Genomic DNA, 21,438 nt, shown 5'->3' with positions numbered 1-21,438 from the left:
GTATCCACAGAGATCGGTAATTAATTAAATCCTTTTGAAACGTAAAACGTAAAATGGGGGAATTGTTGACAATAATAAAAATCAAATTAAAATAACAAGAATGCAAATTAAAGTTGTAATTCAAATTGGAGAAAGCTCTGGTTGAAGGAATTAACTAAGCTTGATTCGACTACTGATCATTGATTCAAATATAGATTATTATTACTTATGAATAGACCGGTTATAGCTATTGAGACCCTCTAATAGCCAATCTCTCCTTAACTAGTCGATAACCAAGGTACGACCATTGGTTATTTCTCTAATCAATGAACAACCCTAGATACGATCATAGGATTTAATCAATTGACAACCTGAAAAACCAGAGAGACCCAAATCCTAATTAACACATATGATGATTCATTTAAATTAGATTGTTTATTCTCACAACAAGAACATTCAACCACCAAGAATGGAAACTTTTTTTTCGATTTTTCTTTTTTTTCTTTTTCCTCTTTTTTTTCTTTTCCTTTTTTTTTGTTTTGTTTTTGTTTTTTTTTAATCAAAACAAAGAAACGAACCTTGCACAATTTAATTCAAGCATAATGCTTGTTGATCTAATTGAGAAACTTTAATACAAGGTAGAAAAAGCAACAAAATATATCCACACAATGAGTCCAAAAATCTCCTTAAATTGAGGCTCAAAAAGAAGAAAAATGGTTAAGTAGATGGAGAGAATTAGATGGGTAATGGTTAAGGCTCAAACAAAGGTAGCAATTAAAGGTCTTCGGGTAGAGAAAAAGGAAAATGCGAGAATAGAAAAATGGTAAATGATTTGCCCTTATCATTTTAATGCATAAAATCCCATAATGTGGCTTCAACATGCATAACAAAGCAAGTTCTAGAATAAACAAACTAGGATTGATATTCACATAACAAAAATAATTATAGCAAAGTGGTTGGTCATAGGCTCAAATCCTCACAAAGTTGGTAAATTTGCCATCAAATCATGTACACTCTTCAAATGAATTAACCATCAATAGTGATGTAGAATGAGAAGAAGGTATGAGTGAGAAATAAAAGGAAAGGTAAAAAGGATAATAAGCGAGAAAGATGTATGTAGTAAAAAGAAAATTGAAAGATAAAATGTGAGTGATGAAAGAATATGATAGAAAAAAATAGATGTAAATAATTTGAGATAGATGGGAAAAGAGTAGTGAGAGAGAAAGGAAAAGAAAATTAATAATATATGAAGCATACTAACTCAAAAATCATTTAAGGATGAGTAGAGTGAAAATAGATGAGTAGAGTGAAAATAATAATTTCAGGCATCAATAATGCAAAAATCCCTCCCCCACACCAAGAACTTACATTGTCCCTAATGTAAGATAATCAAAGCTCACATAAAAATTAAAGCATAAGGATAAAAGATTAAAGGCAAAAAGAGACTTCTCTGAATTGTGAGCTTTGATCCACATAACGTCTATGGGCTTGGCGGAAATGGTGGGGTAAATCCCACACTCTCGAAGTATGCGGCCAAATTCTGCTCTATCTTGTTCAGCTTGTGCTCCATTTTTTCTAACTGAATGCTCAAAGGTGGTGCAAATGTAGAAGGAATAGTTGGCGGGGCAGCAGTGTCGTCGTCAAACTCGTCATCAGAGGTAGCACCACTCCTAGCATAAAGCTTCTTTGGAGGTTGAGTGGGTCCTGGTTCAGTAAACTAAAATCTCCCCTCCTTGAATTCGACCACACCTGTTCTTTCAAACACAGACATATCCAAAAATTCCTCTCTTTCTCTTGTTGAGTCGCGAATGCGAGGCACCCTCCGAGATTGGATTCCGCAAGTGGCAAAACACTCATGCTTTTTCCATGTTTCGATCTTTGTCTCACGGCTTGACGTGAATCTGAAATTGTGTTCCATGGAACCGTAGTGGGAGCGGCAATCTTCGATTTCTTTGCGACGGGTGTCTTTTTAGATGACTTGGAAGTAGATGCTTTCCTCTTCGGCATTGTTACAATGATTGCACTCACGGATTTCGATTTACCCGGCTGGAATACAGGTCGTAGGCTGGTTGCGTTGCGATTGCTGCTCGGCTGGAGCTTGCTTGATGGACGCAGGATGGCACTGATTGTGTTGCGCGTGTGCGCTGGGGCTGCTGGATCTGCGCGCTGCGTGGGCTGTGTTGTGCGCGAGAGCTAGGCTGACGCTGGTTCTACGCGCTGCTGGACGAAGGCTGGATCTGTGCGCGCGAGTTGCTGCTTGCTAGACGTGGGATGCTGGTGCTGCGTTGCGTTGCGCGATGGTGATGGCTGGAGCTTGCTGCGCGCGGGCTGGTTGCGTTGGTGACGTTGATTCGTGCTACTGGGGCTGCGTTGTGGGATACTGCGCGCTGCGGGCAGAACTGAATCTACGCGCGCGGGTTGCTGCTCGCTGGTCGCGGGATGCTGGTGCTGCGTTGTGTTGCACGCGGCTGCTGCTGATGCGTGGGCTGTGACTGCTGGTTGTTGGTTGCTGCGGGTGAAAAAGATAATCAACAGTGAATATTTTTTTTTTTGAATTAGGGATTTGTGAACAGTGATTTGTGATTTTTGTGTTTTTTTTTTTTTTGTTTTTTTTAAATAAAAAAAAACATATATATATAAAAGAAAGAAAAGATGGAAAAAATAAATAAATAAATACATTGCTTTTTTTTTTGTTTTTTTTTAGTGATGAATCACTTTGTAAAAATTTCAGAAGTACTTTTCTAATAAGCACGTGGGCACGCCTTATCAAAAATTTTCTTCTGACCAAAATAAGCAAACACATTAAGTTTTTTTTTTTTTGAGACACTAAAAATTTCAGAAGTACTTTTCTAATAAGCACGTGGGCACGCCTTAAAACTATTTTACTTTAAAAATTACAGAAGTATTTTTTAGTTAAGACGTGGGCACGCCTTATCAAAAATTTTCTTCTGGCCAAAATAAGCAAATACATTATTTTTAAAAAAAATCTGAATCAAAATTAAAAGAAGATATAACAAAAACCAAAATAAATAAATCATTTGGGTTGCCTCCCAAAAAGCGCCTTTGTTTTATGTCTTTGGCTAGACACATTTATGCATCAATCTCCATAATTGGGACTCTCAAGAGCCACATCCTCCACAATATTCACCGAAAAACCTTCATAAAAAGGTTTTAAGCGATGACCATTAACCTTAAAAACTTTGTCAAAGGTCGGACTTCGAATCTCAACTGCACTATGAGAAAAAACATTAGTAACAATAAAAGGTCCAACCCAGCAAGAACGTAATTTACCCGGAAAAAATTTAAGTTTAGAATGAAAAAGAAGAACTTTTTGACCAACAGAGAACTCATTTCTCAAAATCATTCTATCATGAAATGTCTTCGTCTTTTTCTTGTAAAAAACTTCCTGCACTATAGGGTTAATAACATCCACAGAAAATACCGAATGTTCCTCATTAGGATATTTCATGGTATCATTCATATTGAATTCTATAACCTCTCCATCAAACTACATAGTGAGAGTCCCTTTTATATACATCCATTTTAGTCCTAGCAGTCTTAAGAAAAGGTCTTCCTAGTAAAATTGGGACAGAATTAGAGGAGTTATCATCTTCCATATCAAGTACATAAAAATCAGCAGGAAAAACCAACTTATTAACTTGTATTAAGACATCTTCTAATACCCCATCAGGATATGCATTAGACCTATCAGCTAGTTGAATTATTACGCCAGTTTCTTTTAATAGACCAACATTCAAGGATGAATAAATGGAATGAGGCATGACATTAATAGAAGCTCCTAGATCTAACAAAGCCTTTTCAATTTTAACACTACCAATTTTACAAGGGATAGTAAACATACCTGGATCCTTGCACTTAGGAGGTAGTTTCTTTTGAAGAACTGCTGAAACATTCTCCCCCATGTGAACTTTTTCATCTCCTCTTAATTTTCTCTTAGAGGTGCACAGTTCATTAAGGACTTTAGCATATCGAGGTATTTGTTTTATAGCATCTAATAAAGGAATATTTACCTCAACCTTGCGAAATGTCTCAAGGATGTCTTTCTCTTGTTCCTCCTTCTTTGATTTTGCAAACCGGCTTGGAAAAGGAGGAGGTATCACAATAGGTAGGGGTTTAGCTCTGGTGGGTTCCGCATCATGAGATTGAGGCATCAATTCATTCTTCTCAAGCTCATCTTCTACATGCTTTGTCACTTTCTTACTAGGCTCTTGCAACTCCATCCCACTTCTAAGGATGACAGCACTAACGTTTTGCTTTGGATTCACCTCATATTGTGAAGGCAATCTCCCTAATACTTGAGACTCCAGACGGTTCACTGTAGTCGCCAATTGACTCATTTGGTTCTCCAAGTTCTGAATGCTTGCTGTAGTTGCCTGCTGAAATTGTTGAGTGTTAGTCGTAAGCGATTTAACAATTTCTTCAAGAGATATACCTGACTTGGAGGTTGACTGTGGAGGTGCTGGTTGTCTTGGTGGATACTGTTGTAGGAATCCTGACGGCCTAACTCCATAGCTGAAGTTGGGATGATCCTTCCATCCCGGATTGTATGTTTGTGCATAAGGATCATACCTCCTCTGAGGCATGCCTGGAAATCCTCCAACTGTATTGGCTTGTTCAACGGGTTCTTCTTGGAGTGTAGGACACATATCAGTTGAATGACCCATATTATAACAAATGCCACAAGTCTTTACCTGTTGCACATTACCTACAACAAACTTTTCCACAAGAGAAGTAAGTTTATCTAAACGTTGTTCAACAGAAGAAATATTTACCTCATTCACCTTCTTTGAAGTGAGATCTTGCCTGCTGCCAAATTGTTGTGCATTGGCAGCCATATTTGATATCAACTCCTTTGCTTGAGTAGGGGTCTTGTTCACCAACACGCCTCCACTAGCAGCATCTATCATACTCCTATCCATCAATTACAGTCCTTCGTAAAAATATTGAATAAGAAGTTGATTAGAAATCTGATGCTGAGGACAACTGGCACACAATTGTTTGAATCGCTCCCAATACTCATACAAAGTCTCCCCAGGAAGTTGTCTGATCCCACAAATACCTTTTCTGATGTTGGCAGCTCTTGAAGCAGGAAAGTACTTCTCAAGGAACTGCTTCTTCAAACCATTCTACGTTGTAATCGATCCAGGAGGCAAGTAGTACAACCAATCTTTAGCTAGCCCATCTACAGAGAACGGAAAAGCACGCAGCTTAATCTGCTCTTCAGTCACGCCTTGTGGTCTCATACTTGAACACACAACATGAAACTCCTTAAGATGTTTATGAGGATCTTCACCTGCAAAACCATGAAACTTGGGTAATAAATGAATATGACCAGACTTTAATTCAAAATTTACCTCCAAGTCTACATATTGAATGCAGAGTGGTTGTTGATTCAAGTCTGGTTCAGCTAACTCTCTAAGAGTTCTTTCTACAGGTGCAGCTCTATCCATCACTTGTTCTTCTGAATCGCTAGATGATTCTACTAAATCAGGCACCGTATCTGTTTCAGAAAGCAAAGGCGACAAGGATCGTTGCTTAGCTCGCTTTGTCTGCTGTCTCAGCTGGCAAGCTGTCTTCTCAATTTCAGGATCAAACGAAAGTGTACCTGTACGAGAAGAACGAACCATACACCAAGTAAAACGTAAAAAGGATTAAATAAATGACACCAATCCCCGGCAACGGTGCCAAAATTTGATGGTTGTCGAAGCCAACAAAAATAAATTCCTACTCTAAATAAATTGTGTATAGTGATTGAGCAGGGTCGTGTCCACAGAGATCGGTAATTAATTAAATCCTTTTGAAACGTAAAACGTAAAATGGGGGAATTGTTGACAATAATAAAAATCAAATTAAAATAACAAGAATGCAAATTAAAGTTGTAATTCAAATTGGAGAAAGCTCTCGTTGAAGGAATTAACTAAGCTTGATTCGACTACTGATCATTGATTCAAATATAGATTATTATTACTCATGAATAGACCGATTATAGCTATTGAGACCCTCTAATAGCCAATCTCTCCTTAACTAGTCGATAACCAAGGTACAACCGTTGGTTATTGATGCGTAAATTAGCAAGTGTACTAGTCGGCACAAGTAATATAATGAAGAGTAGAGTATCGTCCCACAGAGATTGTATATCCTATTACTTACCGAAATTATTCTAACCCTACTTTATTTGAACAATCGATTAGGCGAATTTAGATTAAAATTAAATAAAATAAAATAATTAAGAATTAAACAAAGATGCAGCCAATAATAGAAAATTACCAAGAGATTAAAACACTAGGACATTCGATTTCACCATAACCAATCCAATTTAATCCTCCATCTATGCTATTAAAGTTTATTACCCATGTTGACAGTGAATTTCCCTAATTTATTCAATATCCTCTCTCGAGTAATATCAAAAATATCTCCACATATCAACCCACTATATCTCTATGTGAATTTAAATATGCAAAGATTCATTAAGTTCTATGGAAATTCTTAGATAAAACTGCACGAATCACGTTGGCACATCTCTGTCTTTCGTTCAATTCATGGCATCCATTACACAGAGCAAAAATACATAAATCTCCTCTCGGTCTCATTATGTATCCTCAAATCATTCAAATATTGGCCAAATAATTAAAAGCATTAAGCACAATAATGAACACTCAATCATGGAATAATTAATTAAAAATAACATAGATTTATGGAATTAAATCTTCATAGTTAGGCTACATCGTAGCCCTAGTAAAATAAATTAGTTCATGGGAATATAAAGAGAATCCATTAATTTAATTGGAAACATTCAAGTAAGATAATAGAGAAGAGAGAAAGAAAAAACTCAAGAATTAATGTGTCTTCCTTCTGCTCTAAATTATTCCCGCTGCTCTCGGTTTTCCTCAAAACTTGCGGCTGCTGCTCTATTATTTTTCTCTTTTCTCTTGGCTTCTCCCCTCTTGTGCGGCTGCCTTTCTTCTCTTTTATAATGATGTGGTTTCTTCCAAATCCTTCAAGGAAAAGGATTGCAAATCCAGCCCATGAATCCTTAAATGAAAAGGATTTCAAACAAAACAATTCTAGCCACCTTTTAAGCCCATCCACGTGACTTGTAAAGTTTGATTGTCCAATTTGCAAATTAATTCTTTAATGCTTCCCAATTTGCTGCCATATTTGTCAACAAATATTCAATGCTTCCCCCACGTGTTGCATGCATGATGATTAAATTTGGCTTTTTATTTCTTTCCCTCTTGCTTCCACATTATCTCTATTATACTCCAATTTGTTTCCTCTTTAAGCTTCTTTTCTCATTAATATTCCCAATATTCCTACAATGAATAAATATAAAAATTAAGATAAAAATTAATATAATAAAATATAATTTAACATAAATTAATTATAAAAGTATTAAAATAATAGATAAATTATGAGCACATCAAATACTCCCAAACTTAACATTTTGCTAGTCCTCGAGCAAAAACTAAAATTAAAACTACGAAAAGAAAGTTCTAACTAAACCACTTTCGCAGGTGATCGCGATTGCATTTAGCGTATGCAACAAGCCTTTAAACCCCTAGGCGGCCCTAGTGGACGAGTTATAGTCTCGTGAGGGTTTCCAGCGATGATACCCACAAACATCATCAAAAATGCCTCAAAGATTGCATAAAGTATATAGCTCAAAGAAAATTAAAAATATTAGCAAAGTTCTAACTTTAATTCAATGGTCAGCCTCATCTCATATTGGATTCCTGTGTTGTGTGTGAATCAATTCAATCAAAACCCATTCTCAAGATTTTCAACATCACATCCTTTGTCTCGAATAATAAACAGAGTAGGTCAAACTAACCTCATCATCTTGATCTCTTTTTTTTTTTTTTTTTCTCAGGCATAAATTTGTTTGCATTTTTTTTTAAGCACATGTTTTTTTTTTCTCTTTTTTTTTTCATTTCTTTGTCCATAGTCAGGAGCTTTCACTCTACCCCTTAAGGTAGCCTTCTTCTCATGGTAGATTATCCTCTACATACTGGTGGTACATAGGCCCAAATTACTCAAGGATAGCTTCACTCTTAAGGGTTGTAGGTAGCTATTTCTGACTATGGTGCCTGGGTAAACTTAAGTAATGTAGAATCAAGGCAAACAATCATTTACTCAATCTAAAATTCTCAACTTAGGCTGTATCAATCTCAAATCTCAAGTCAAAATTCTAAAAGAATCGATATAAGTGCGCAAGATATTTAAAGAATCACAATCAAGACGAAACTAACACAAGAATCAAGTATAAACTAAGATAATATTCATCCCTTTCTAAGAACCATATTTATTGTCAATCATATCATCATAGGAATTAAAATCTTTTTTTTTTAAATGAAAAGCAAATATTCCCACCCCCAAACTTAAAATAAACATTGTCCTCAATGTAACGAAAAAGAAAAGGAAAAGAGAAACTCCCCCAGTTTTGCACTTGAAGATGGAAAGTTGTAGCTGAGTCGTTTGAAAGGCATGTGGAAAGTAGATGTTCATCGACCCTCAAACTTGTGCAAAATCCTAAAAGAAAAAAAAACAAAATAAGTAAAAGAAAAGAAAAATAAGGAAAGATAAAAATGACAATAATAAAGTTTAGAAAGCTTGGGTTGCCTCCCAAGAAGCGCTTAATTTATAGTCATTAGCTTGACTGTCTCTGGTCATCATTTAGGACTAGACAGCTCAATAGCTATCTTGTGCTTATCAAATGCATCATCCAAATAAGGCTTCAATCGATGACCATTAACCTTGAATGTGCCCTTTGTATCATGTGAAACTTCTACCACGCCAGACGGAAAGACTTGTGTTATTATAAAAGGACCAGACCAACGGGATCGCAACTTGCCTGGGAAAAACCGAAGTCGAGAATTATATAATAAAACATTTTGGCCAACTTGAAATTCATGTCTGAGTATATGCTTGTCATGCCAATGTTTAGTGCGGGCTTTATAGATCCGAGCATTCTCATAAGCTGCATTGCGAAATTCATCCATTTCATTAAGTTGCAACAATCTCTTTTCTCCTGCTGCTTGCATGTCAAAGTTCAAAATCTTCATCACCCAATATGCCCTATGCTCAAGTTCAACAGGTAGATGGCATGCTTTTCCGAATACTAGACGATAAGGAGACATACCAATAGGTGTTTTGAAAGCTGTTCGATACGCCCAGAGTGCATCGTCTAATTTTATCGACCAATCCTTCCGTGAAGCGTTTACTGTTTTCTCCAAAATTCTCTTTAATTCTCGATTCGAAACTTCAACTTGGCCGCTAGTTTGTGGATGATACGAGGTGGCAACTCTGTGTGTGACTCCGTATTTGCTCAAGAGGGCTTCAAATTGTCGATTGCAAAAATGTTTGCCACCATCACTTATAATTGCTCTTGGAGTGCCAAACCGCGTGAAAATATTTTTCTTCAAAAACCTCACAACAACCCGAGCATCATTGGAAGGCAAAGCAACAGCTTCAACCCACTTAGAAACATAATCAACAGCTACCAGAATATATTTATTCTTGAAGGAAGATGGAAACAGACCCATGAAGTCAATTCCCCAAACATCAAACAATTCTATTTCAAGAATATTAGTTAGTGGCATTTCATTCTTCCTTGAAATGTTACCAGTTCTCTTACACCGGTCACAAGCAGCAACAAAAACATAAGCATCTTTAAATAAGGTGGGCCAATAAAAACCTAATTGAAGCACTTTTGCCGCAGTTTTGGTTGCGCCAAAATGTCCACCGACTTCACGAGAATGACAGTGTTGTAGAATGCTCCTCATCTCTTCTTCCGGGACACATCGCCGAATGATTTGATCTGAGCAGTACTTATACAAGAACGGATCTTCCCAAAGATAATACTTGACATCTGAAAAGAATTTCTTCTTCTGTTGATATGATAAATCAGAAGGAACAACGGCGCTCGCCAAATAGTTCACAAAATCTGCATACCATGGTGCGTCGCAAGTCTGCAAGGCCAGCAGCTTTTCATCAGGAAATTCTTCGGTGATTGAAACCATTACATTATCCCCTCGCTCTCCCTGCTCTAACCGAGATAAGTGATCCGCCACCATATTTTCAGATCCCTTCTTATCCCGAATCTCTAAATCAAATTCTTGTAGTAAGAGCACCCAACGGATCAGTCTTGGTTTAGCATTTGCCTTTGTGAACAGATACTTGAGAGCTGAATGATCAGTGTAAACTATTACCTTGGAGCAAACCGAATATGAGCGGAATTTTTCTAGTGCAAACACAATGGCTAGAAACTCTTTCTCAGTGGTAGCATAATTCAATTGCGCGTCTGTCAGAGTTCGACTTGCATAGTAAATAACATGCAACATGTTTTTATACCGCTGCCCCAAAACTGCTCCAATAGCATAATCACTCGCATCACACATAACCTCGAACGGCAGATCCCAATCTGGAGCCATAATAACTGGAGCTGAAATCAGTTTCTCCTTTAAAGTGTTAAAAGCCTGCAAACACTTATCGGTAAAATTGAAAGGCACATCCTTGAGTAAAAGGTTGCATAAGGGTTTCGTTATCTTTGAAAAATCTTTAATAAAACGTTGATAAAACCCGGCATGCCCTAGAAAACTTCTTACTGCTTTCACGGAAGTCGGTGGTGGCAACTTCTCAATGACTTCGATCTTTGCTCTATCAACTTCAATTCCTTTAGCTGAAATACGATGACCTAGCACAATGCCTTCTTGTACCATAAAGAGACATTTTTCCCAATTCAAAACCAAGTTTGTCTCTTCACATCGCTGTAAAACTAGATCTAAATTGTTTAGACAATGATCAAATGAAGATCCAAAAATTGAGAAATCATCCATAAACACCTCAATGAATCTCTCCACCATATCAGAAAATATTGCCATCATGCAACGTTGAAAGGTAGCCGGTGCATTGCATAAGCCGAATGGCATTCTTCTATAAGCAAATGTACCATAAGGACATGTGAAGGTGGTTTTCTCTTGATCTTCTGGTGCTATAGGGATTTGATTATAGCCTGAATATCCATCTAAAAAGCAATAGTAAGCATGGCCAGCAAGTCTCTCCAACATTTGATCAATAAAAGGTAGTGGAAAATGGTCTTTTCTAGTAGCAGCATTAAGTTTTCTGTAATCCATGCATACCCGCCAACCTGTGACTGTCCTTGTTGGGATAAGTTCATTGTTGTCATTCTTCACGACCGTCATTCCTCCTTTCTTTGGTACCACTTGCACTGGACTGACCCATTTGCTATCAGAGATTGGATAAATTATCACAGCATCCAATAATTTAAGCACCTCTGCCCTAACCACTTCTTGCATGTTTGGATTTAGGCGCCTTTGTGGCTGTACTGTCGGCTGATAACTCTCCTCCATTAGAATCTTGTGCATGCAAATTGAAGGGCTTATTCCTTTGATGTCGGCAATAGTCCATCCTAGAGCAGCTTTGTGATCCCTCAAAACTCGAAGTACCTTTTCCTCTTCAAGATCTGTCAAGGCAGAAGAAATAATAACTGGTAGCTTAGAGTTATCATCTAAATAAGCATACCTTAAATGAGAGGGCAACGGCTTAAGCTCATGTTTTAGAGGTTCTTCTATTGAAGGTTTTGGTCTAGAAGGATTTCTACCAAGCTCTTCCAATTCTGGCTTTTTCGAGGGCACGTAAAATGGTGAAGCTTCCAAATACCGTGCATACTCCTGAATACTTGTATTCGTAGATTGAGTAGTCCCAGAGTGAACAATACATCCTTCTAGTGTGTCATTTGGCATTGTATCGCGAAAGCTCTCAATTATCTCCTTATCAATGGTGTCTATTTGAAGGCACGTGTCGATCTCCGATGGATATTTCATTGCTTTGAATACATTGAAAGTGACTTGCTCATTTTGCACCCTAAGGATTAGTTTTCCTTCTTGGACATCAATAAGAGTTCTTCCTGTGGCCAAGAATGGTCGGCCTAAAATGATTGGTATCTCTCGATCTTCAATCATATCCAAAACAATAAAATCTGCAGGAAATATAAACTTGTCAACCTTAACAAGTACGTCCTCAATCATTCCTTTAGGATACTTTATAGACCTATCTGCCAATTGAAGAGAAACAGTTGTTGCCTTTGGTTCACCAAGTCCTAATTTCCTGAAAACAGATAGAGGCATCAAATTAATACTTGCACCTAAATCACACAAAGCTTTATCAAAATAAGTATTTCCAATAGTACATGGGATAGAAAAACTCCCTGGATCTTTCAACTTCGGTGGCAATTTATTCTGTAGAATTGCAGTTGACTCTTCAGTTAACAACACGGTTTCATGCTCTTCTAATTTCCTCTTGTCGGATAAAATTTCTTTCATGAATTTAGCATAGCTTGGCATTTGTTCTAATGCATCTGCAAAAGGAATGTTAATATGCAACTTTTTAAAGACATCAAGAAATTTAGAGAACTGCTTATCTAATTTGTTTTTCCGAAGGCGCTGAGGAAACGGGATTGAAGGGACATAAGCTTTGACTGGTGCTGATTGTTGTGATTGTGGAATTTCTACACTTGCTGTCTCATATGTTCTAGTGGTGTCTTTAGTTTGCTCCATGTTATCTTCTTCAACTTCCTTTACTTCTTTTGGCGGAGCTTCAAGTTGTCTACCATTCCGAAGCATAATTGCATTCATTTGTTCCTTTGGATTTGTCTCTGTGTTGCTCGGCAGAGAGCCTTGTGGTCTGCTGGATAACAAGTTTGCAATCTGACCCATTTGCACCTCGAGGTTCCGGATTGATGCAGCTTGATTCTGAAAAGTTGTCTCTGTTTTGGTCATGAATTGAGACATATGTGTTGTAAGTTGGGTAAGAGCATCTTCCAAATTTGACTTCTTCTCTTGTGATTGGAACCCTAGAGGTGGCTTCAATGTATTTTGAGTGTTGTTCCATGACAAATTCGGGTGGTTTCTCCAGCCAGAATTGTAGGTATTAGAATATGGGTTATTTTGTTGCCTCTGGAAGTTTGACACATAATGAGCTTGTTCAGCAGATGACAACGCAAAAGGACTTCCAACTTGGCAGTTGACACTGGTATGGTTCCCTCCGCATAATTCGCACACTTGAGTTTGAATTGCACTAACATTTAGGTGCTCCAGCTTATTAGATAAAGCAGTCATCTGTGCAGCTAAAGCAGTGACAACATCTACATTATGGGCTCCTACAATTTTCCTTGGCATTGATCGCTCTGAAGTCCACTGGTAATTGTTGGATGCCATCTCCTCCAATAATTCATAAGCTGCTTCTGGTGTTTTTCCCATTAACGTTCCTCCTGCTGCAGCATCAATCATTGTTCTAGTATTGGATCCCAAACCATTGTAAAATGTCTGCACCTGAAGCCAAACTGGTAGACCATGATGTGGGCATTTTCTTAGTAGGTCTTTGTATCTCTCCCACGCTTCATATAATGATTCCATCTCGAATTGAGCAAAGGTTGTGATGTCATTCCTCAATTTGGCTGTTTTTGCTGGAGGAAAGTACTTTGCTAAAAACTTCTGTGCTAAATCATCCCAAGTAGTGATTGTTCCAGCAGGGAGTGAGTTCAACCACTCTTTTGCTTTATCTCTCAGTGAGAACGGAAAAAGCCTTAGCCTGATAGCATTGTCTGAAACACCATTTTGCTTAAATGTATCACAAATTTCTAAGAAATTTGTAATATGAGCATTTGGATCATCATTTGGCATCCCAGCAAACTGTACTGACGTCTGAATCATCTGGATTATAGCTGGCTTAATTTCAAAATTATTGGCTTGAATGGCAGGACGTGCAATGCTTGAGCGGGCACCATTAACTGTAGGTACAACATAATCTCTTAAGGGTTTTGCATCCTCATTTCCATGTAATGCTTCGTCAGCCATGATTAATTGTTGCTCCTGTGAAGCTTCTCTCCTTTCTTTATTAAGCCTTCTACACGTACGTTCAATCTCTGGATCAAAAGGCAATAAGTCAAAACTTCTTGAACGTCTCATAAAATTTAAACAAGAAAATAAAAATTCAAATAAAAACAATAAAAATAAAATTCAAATTAAACTAAGGTTAGTTGGTATCGATACTAATCCAAACAATCCCCGGCAACGGCGCCAAAAACTTGATGCGTAAATTAGCAATTGTACTAGTCGGCACAAGTAATATAATGAAGAGTAGAGTATCGTCCCACAGAGATTGTATATCCTATTAGTTACCGAAATTATTCTAACCCTACTTTATTTGAACAATCGATTAGGCGAATTTAGATTAAAATTAAATAAAATAAAATAATTAAGAATTAAACAAAGATGCAGACAATAATAGAAAATTACTAAGAGATTAAAACACTAGGACATTCGATTTCACCATAACCAATCCAATTTAATCATCCATCTATGCTATTAAAGTTTATTACCCATGTTGACAGTGAATTTCCCTAATTTATTCAATATCCTCTCTCGAGTAATATCAAAAATATCTCCACATATCAACCCACTATATCTCTATGTGAATTTAAATATGCAAAGATTCATTAAGTTCTATGGAAATTCTTAGATAAAACTGCACGAATCACGTTGGCACATCTCTGTCTTTCGTTCAATTCATGGCATCCATTACACAGAGCTAAAATACATAAATCTTCTCTCGGTCTCATTATGTATCCTCAAATCATTCAAATATTGGCCAAATAATTAAAAGCATTAAGCACAATAATGAACACTCAATCATGGAATAATTAATTAAAAATAACATAGATTTATGGAATTAAATCTTCATAGTTAGGCTACATCGTAGCCCTAGTAAAATAAATTAGTTCATGGGAATATAAAGAGAATCCATTAATTTAATTGGAAACATTCAAGTAAGATAATAGAGAAGAGAGAAAGAAAAAACTCAAGAATTAATGTGTCTTCCTTCTGCTCTAAATTATTCCCGCTGCTCTCGGTTTTCCTCAAAACTTGCGGCTGCTGCTCTATTATTTTTCTCTTTTCTCTTGGCTTCTCCCCTCTTGTGCGGCTGCCTTTCTTCTCTTTTATAATGATGTGGTTTCTTCCAAATCCTTCAAGGAAAAGGATTGCAAATCCAGCCCATGAATCCTTAAATGAAAAGGATTTCAAACAAAACAATTCTAGCCACCTTTTAAGCCCATCCACATGACTTGTAAAGTTTGATTGTCCAATTTGCAAATTAATTCTTTAATGCTTCCCAATTTGCTGCCATATTTGTCAACAAATATTCAATGCTTTCCCCACGTGTTGCATGCATGATGATTAAATTTGGCTTTTTATTTCTTTCCCTCTTGCTTCCACATTATCTCTATTATACTCCAATTTGTTTCCTCTTTAAGCTTCTTTTCTCATTAATATTCCCAATATTCCTACAATGAATAAATATAAAAATTAAGATAAAAATTAATATAATAAAATATAATTTAACATAAATTAATTATAAAAGTATTAAAATAATAGATAAATTATGAGCACATCAGTTATTTCCCTAATCAATAGACAACCCTAGATACGATCATAGGATTTAATCAATTGACAGCCTGAAAAACTAGAGAGACCTAAATCCTAATCAACAGATATGATGATTCATTTAAATTAGATAGTTTATTCTCACAACACAACTCTCTGCTATGTTATTTGTCACAAACATTAAATTCTTCATACGATGAATCCTTTAATTGACAATAGATTAAGTTGATAATTAAATAGTGGCCAATTACCTAATTAACAAACATAATCATGAAACTAATTCAGAGAATAAACAAATACCCAAAAAGTAATAAAACAATTAAAGCATAAGAAAGATCTCACAGTAGTGATGAATCAAAGCCTCATTATCCTTCAACCAGAAAAATAGGTTTAGTTCTTCATAGAGAGAAGAGAAAAATTAGATCTAGGGTTTCTTTCTTTTTCTCCAATCCAAAATCCCCCCTTTCTTTCACAATAGATTCCTCCTTAAATACTCTCTCTCTCTTCTCTTTTAGAGTTCTATTTAAAATAAAATACTAATATCTTAAATATTAAATTCGTAATTACAAAATAGCCAAAAATACAAAACACGTTAAACTAAAAACTGCAGGTCCGCAGTTGACAGTACGCGCCCACGCCTTATCAACAAAGTTCTTCTGACTCTCTAAATTTCTCCAAGAGAACAATCGTCTTTAAACATCATCTTATAGCTCAATTTTATCACCAATCAATAGAATTGCACCTACAAATGTAAAACACAAGTAAATCACTATTATTAAGTGCAAAACATCGATATTAAGGGAAGTAAACAATGCAAAACTAGTGCATAAATTGCACTATAACACAAAGTTTCAGCCATGAAACACATCCCCATAAATAAATAGAAAACGAGAAAGCAAGAGAAAAATAAGAATGATTGAGCTCCCAATTGATTTCTGCAAATTCTCCTCTTGTGTAGCCCTTGATCTCTCTCTTGAATCTTGTTTTTCTTTTGTTTCTTTGTGTTTTTCTCCTTGGGTTATGGCTCTCTTTATTCCTTATGATGTGTGCTTCTTTTATAGTTGAAAATTAGGGTAAACGAAAGTTTAAGTCGCGCATAAGTCAGATTAGGAAACTGCAGATCACAATTATGCAGTTATCCCGCACAGAATTTTCTCTGTCGTTGTTCTAGGATTGCTACAGCAACGGCTACAGCAATGGTTGCTACAGTAATATCTACAGCAACTGCACTGTTCCAAATTTGTTTCAACTCTTTTGTAGCCATGTTTTTTCTTTATTTTTGCAAGCCTATTGCATAGCATTCCGTTCATGAATTATAAGCTTCTGGAAACCTACAATTATGCACACAATTTGAGCACAAATTACTTTAAATCGAGCAAAACTTATTAAGACTGTCTAAAATGATTATTTATGCAAAATGTAACAAAAATGCAATAGAAACACATAATTTACTCTCTAAGTAATATTGATTTAAGCCTAAAAGTGCCATGATAACTCTCATTTCATAGAGTTATCACAGGATTGAGTTTTGCTTGAGTCTCAAAAGGACCATGCTTGATTTAAGATTAGTGATGAACTAGACATAGGGATTCACCTTGTAGGGTAAATAGAACCTAATCGTGTAATGCTATATCTTATGTTGGCATAAAAACACAAGGAAATTAATTATTTAACTCTCATTTCATAAAAATAATTTGCAGAAATCAATTGGTTTGTAAAAGAAAAATAAAGAACAAAGTTTCAGCCAAACACATCCCCATAAATAAATAGAAAACGAGAAAGCAAGATAAGAATAAGAATGATTGAGCTCCCAATTGATTTCTGCAATTTCCTCTTGTGCAGCCCTTAATCTCTCTCTCGAATCTTGTTTTTCTTTTGATTCTTTTGTATTTTTCTCCTTAGGTGCAGCAACACAAGTTTTTGTATCATTAAATGGGTGATCAACCGAAATAATGAATAAACATAAATACTATCAAAACAAACTGCTACAGCGAACATGCAGCAACACATATATTCAGTCAATAAACCATCAAGATTGTTTATCACTCAACCACAAATAAATTTAGTTCATGGTTTGCAAAAGCAAAATAAAGAACAAAATTCCGGCCATGAAACACATCCCCATGAATAAATAGTAAACAAGAAACTTGATGGTTTATTGACTGAATATATGTGTTGCTGCATGTTCAATCTCTGTGGAGACGATCTTGAATACTCATCACTTTATTACTTGTTGTGTACACTTGCACATTGACACCAATATCATTAGTATTTATACACCAATAAGTTTTTACAAACTATGAACTAAATTTATTTGTGGTTGAGTGATAAACAATCTTGATGGTTTATTGACTGAATATATGTGTTGCTGAATGTTTGATGTAGCAGTTTGTTTTGATAGTATTTATTTTATTCATTATTTCGGTTGATCACCCATTTAATGATACAAGTTAGGAGAGAGCAGCAAAATGGCCTATCTTAGTGGAACATATCAGAACAATACTTGATCTTAAATTGAGTCTCCCGGATTGAGTTTTGCTTGAGTCCCAAAAGGGCCATGCCTGATTTAAGATTAGTGATGAACTAGACATAGGGATAACCAACAAGTTTTTGGCGCCGTTGCCGGGGACTGATTGTTAATTGTGATTTGTGAAATTAGTTTTAACGGTGCTAATTTTATTTTAATTTGTTTATTTTGTTGACATAGGTGATCTAGCAACCCTTGCATGCGCAAATATAAATTTGTTGACTTACAGTTTGATCCAGAAATTGAAAGAACTGCAAGGAGATTGAGAAGAGAGCATCGAGAATTATAAGCTGCTGTAGCAATGGATGATTTGCAAGATTTGAGAAACTTGAACCGTAGAGAGGGGATACAACCAGTCAATGTACATAAAGGTCTGAATGGACAATGTGTTCAAAGGCAACCAGGGAACAACAACATTATTCACATGGCCAATGATAGAGATAGAGCTGTTGAGTGTTAGAAAATGTATATTTATAAAGGAGAAAATCATCATTTTACATTTCAAGTTTTACTAACAACCCTTACTTTTATGTATTTAAGCTTCTTGCAATTTAATTATGTGTGTTTGATTTTAATTAAGTATTTTATGTATTTTAGGGGCATCATGGTCATTTCACAATAAACGAGAGATCAGACGGCAAAACGGACATCACTTTTGAACTCAGGACCGTCGAAAACCTTAGGAGGAGCATAAAAGGAAAAATGACACTATTCACATGTACGGTACTATTCACGTGTACGGTACTGTCTACGTTACTGTTCATGACACTGTTCACATAGACGGATCAATGACGTGGTATTGACCGATGATGTGGCATTGACTGATGAGGTGTCACGATCTTGTTGGACTAAAATTCTTATGTACTGTTGATGGTGACGTGGCAGCATATCAGTGGATGAAAAATCTCGCGTACGGTACATGCATCACACAGGATTATTTTTAACCAAACCGCGTCACTGTTCAACCCGGGTCAAACCGTGTTACTGTTCATCCGCGTGGTCAAACCGCATACTGTTGACTGATGACGTGGCACAATCCTGAACGTCTAAACTGTTTTTAATCCGATGACCATGATTTACTCCATGTATCTATAAAAAGGGGGCCTCTCCCCCTAATTTAATATCTTTAAATCCATTTTTAGGATCCATTTTCTGTAATTCCTTCTTCATCTTGTATTTTCTACGTATTTTAATAAATTCCCATTTTGCCCTTAGTTCAATTATGAGTGGCTAATTTTCTTTCAAGCTTGGGTTGAAGGTGAAGTCTCAACATGTGTCATGGGCTTTATTTGGTAAATTTACTTTCTCTTCCCCTCTAATTTTTGTGGATGTTTTGACTTCTCGTCGACAAATAATACTAATCTTGTCTAGTACCGCTTTGGTTTCACCGGCCCTCTAGTACAAAGTTATTATTATTTGGCACGATAAGCCCTTAGCACCATATTGATTAGAGCGTGGTTCATGAGGTGTGGATTCCCCCCTCATGATTTAATTGGCATTAATAAGGATTATTTAGCCCATGATGCATGTTGATACGGATCCGGATACCCAAGTGCTTCATTTCAATAGATCTATCTTCAATTTATTCTCGCCATTTTAATTTAAGTTTTAGAATATTCCAAATCAATTTCACCAGAAATCCAACCAACTATTTACAAAATTAATTCTACACACAATTAAAATCCACCTCCTCGTGGGATCGACACTCGTCACTATTAGTCTATTCTACAATAGATTTGTGCACTTGCGAGTTCAATAAAATTTGCACAACAAGAGCCATTCGAGACTACGCAGTGTTGACTCCTCAAGCCATACATCCAGGAATAGTTAGACCCGACGTTCAAGCTGACAATTTTGAACTCAAATCCGTGATGTTTCAGATGCTTCAAACAGTGGGGCAATTTAATGGTTTGCCATCCGAAGATCCTCATCTACACCTTAAGTTATTTTTTGAAGTGAGTGATGCTTTCACGATTGCTGGAGCATCGCAGGAAGCATTGAGACTCAGACTTTTCCCCTTTTCTTTGAGAGATCGAGCAAGAGCATGGTTGAATTCTCTACCACCAAATTCTATCACTACATGGAATGATTTGGCTGACAAATTTTTTTTAAAATACTTCCCACCAACCAAGAATGCAAAGTTGAGGAATGAGATCGCATCTTTCCATCAACTTGAAGATGAGAGCTTGTATGACGCATGGGAGAGATTTAAGGAGTTACTCAGAAAATGTCCTCATCATGGTATTCTTTGCTGCATACAGTTGGAAACTTTCTATAATGGTCTCAACCAAAGCACTAGATTGATGGTGGACGCTTCAGCAAATGGGGCCTTGTTATCTAAGTCTTACAATGAGGCTTATGAAATTTTGGAGAGAATAGCCAACAATAACTATCAGTGGCCATCAACCAAACAAGCTGCAGCAAGAGGAACAGCAGGAGTTCATAACGTAAATGCCTTGATAGCATTGTCAGCCCAAGTAACTTCATTAACAAAGATGGTAAAGGCCATGACTACTGCTCCAGCAACTGTTAACCAAATTTCTGATATGTCTTGCGTTTATTGTGGAGAAGGGCATTTATTTGACAATTGTCCTGGTAATCCAGCTTCAGTTAACTATATGAGCAGCTTCAATAGACAGAACTAGGACAATCCATATTCAAACACTTACAACTCTGGATGGAGACAGCACCCGAACTTTTCATGGAGTAATCAGAATCAGCCTGCTGTAGCACTCAGTGGACAGAACAGACCTGATCAACCACCTGGATTTTATCAGCAAAATCAAGAGCGAAGAAGCATCAACAATGATCAACTCGGCTCCCTTGAAGGTTTGATTAAGGATTATATTGTGAGGAATGAAGCAGTTGTCCAAAGTCATACTGTATCTTTGAGAAACTTAGAAAACCAAATTGGACAGCTTGCTACAGCATTAAGCAACAGACCTCAAGGCAGTTTACCCAGCAACATAGAGGACCCAAGAAGAGAAGGAAAAGAGCACTGCAAAGTGATTAACTTGAGATCTAGAAAGGATATTGATAGCTCAATTGGTGTACCAAAAAGAAGAATTGAGTCCAACAAGGGAAAAAAAGACATTCAAGTAGAGAAAGAGTCACAATTTTTCACTTTTCAAAATGCAAATCGACACAGATCTGCTACAGCATCTGCAGAAAGTTATGATCCAGCACCTAGTGGTGAGGCAGCTACAGCATTAACATCAATAGAACCGTGTAAAGCAAAAGAGAAGCAGTCTGCACAACCTGCTGCATCACAGCAGTTTAGACACCCACCACCCTTCCCTCAAAGATTTCAGAAGCAGCAACAAGATAAGCAGTTCAGTAAAATCTTGGGAGTGCTGAAACAACTACATATCAATATTCCTTTTGTGGAAGCTCTAGAGCAAATGCCAAATTATGCGAAATTTTTGAAAGATATCTTGACAAAGAAAAGAA

At 36.6% G+C, this 21,438-nt stretch overlaps 3 non-coding genes across 3 annotated transcripts; 2 read left to right on the top strand and 1 right to left on the bottom strand.

The window, feature by feature from the left end:
• Positions 1–4,965: 4,965 nt before the first annotated feature.
• LOC112100544 lies at positions 4,966–5,072 on the top strand. Its single transcript, XR_002906912.1, has one exon. It is a non-coding gene; the product is annotated as a small nucleolar RNA R71 (small nucleolar RNA).
• An 8,293-nt stretch (positions 5,073–13,365) lies between these two features.
• LOC112100433 lies at positions 13,366–13,472 on the top strand. Its single transcript, XR_002906805.1, has one exon. It is a non-coding gene; the product is annotated as a small nucleolar RNA R71 (small nucleolar RNA).
• A 6,654-nt stretch (positions 13,473–20,126) lies between these two features.
• LOC112100560 lies at positions 20,127–20,233 on the bottom strand. The gene has a single exon (XR_002906928.1). It is a non-coding gene; the product is annotated as a small nucleolar RNA R71 (small nucleolar RNA).
• Between the last annotated feature and the right edge of the window lie 1,205 nt (positions 20,234–21,438).

Source organism: Citrus clementina, unplaced genomic scaffold, assembly GCF_000493195.1.
Source record: "Citrus clementina cultivar Clemenules unplaced genomic scaffold, Citrus_clementina_v1.0 scaffold_3, whole genome shotgun sequence".
NCBI lineage: Eukaryota > Viridiplantae > Streptophyta > Magnoliopsida > Sapindales > Rutaceae > Citrus > Citrus x clementina.
This window is presented reverse-complemented; position numbering and strand designations above follow the sequence as displayed.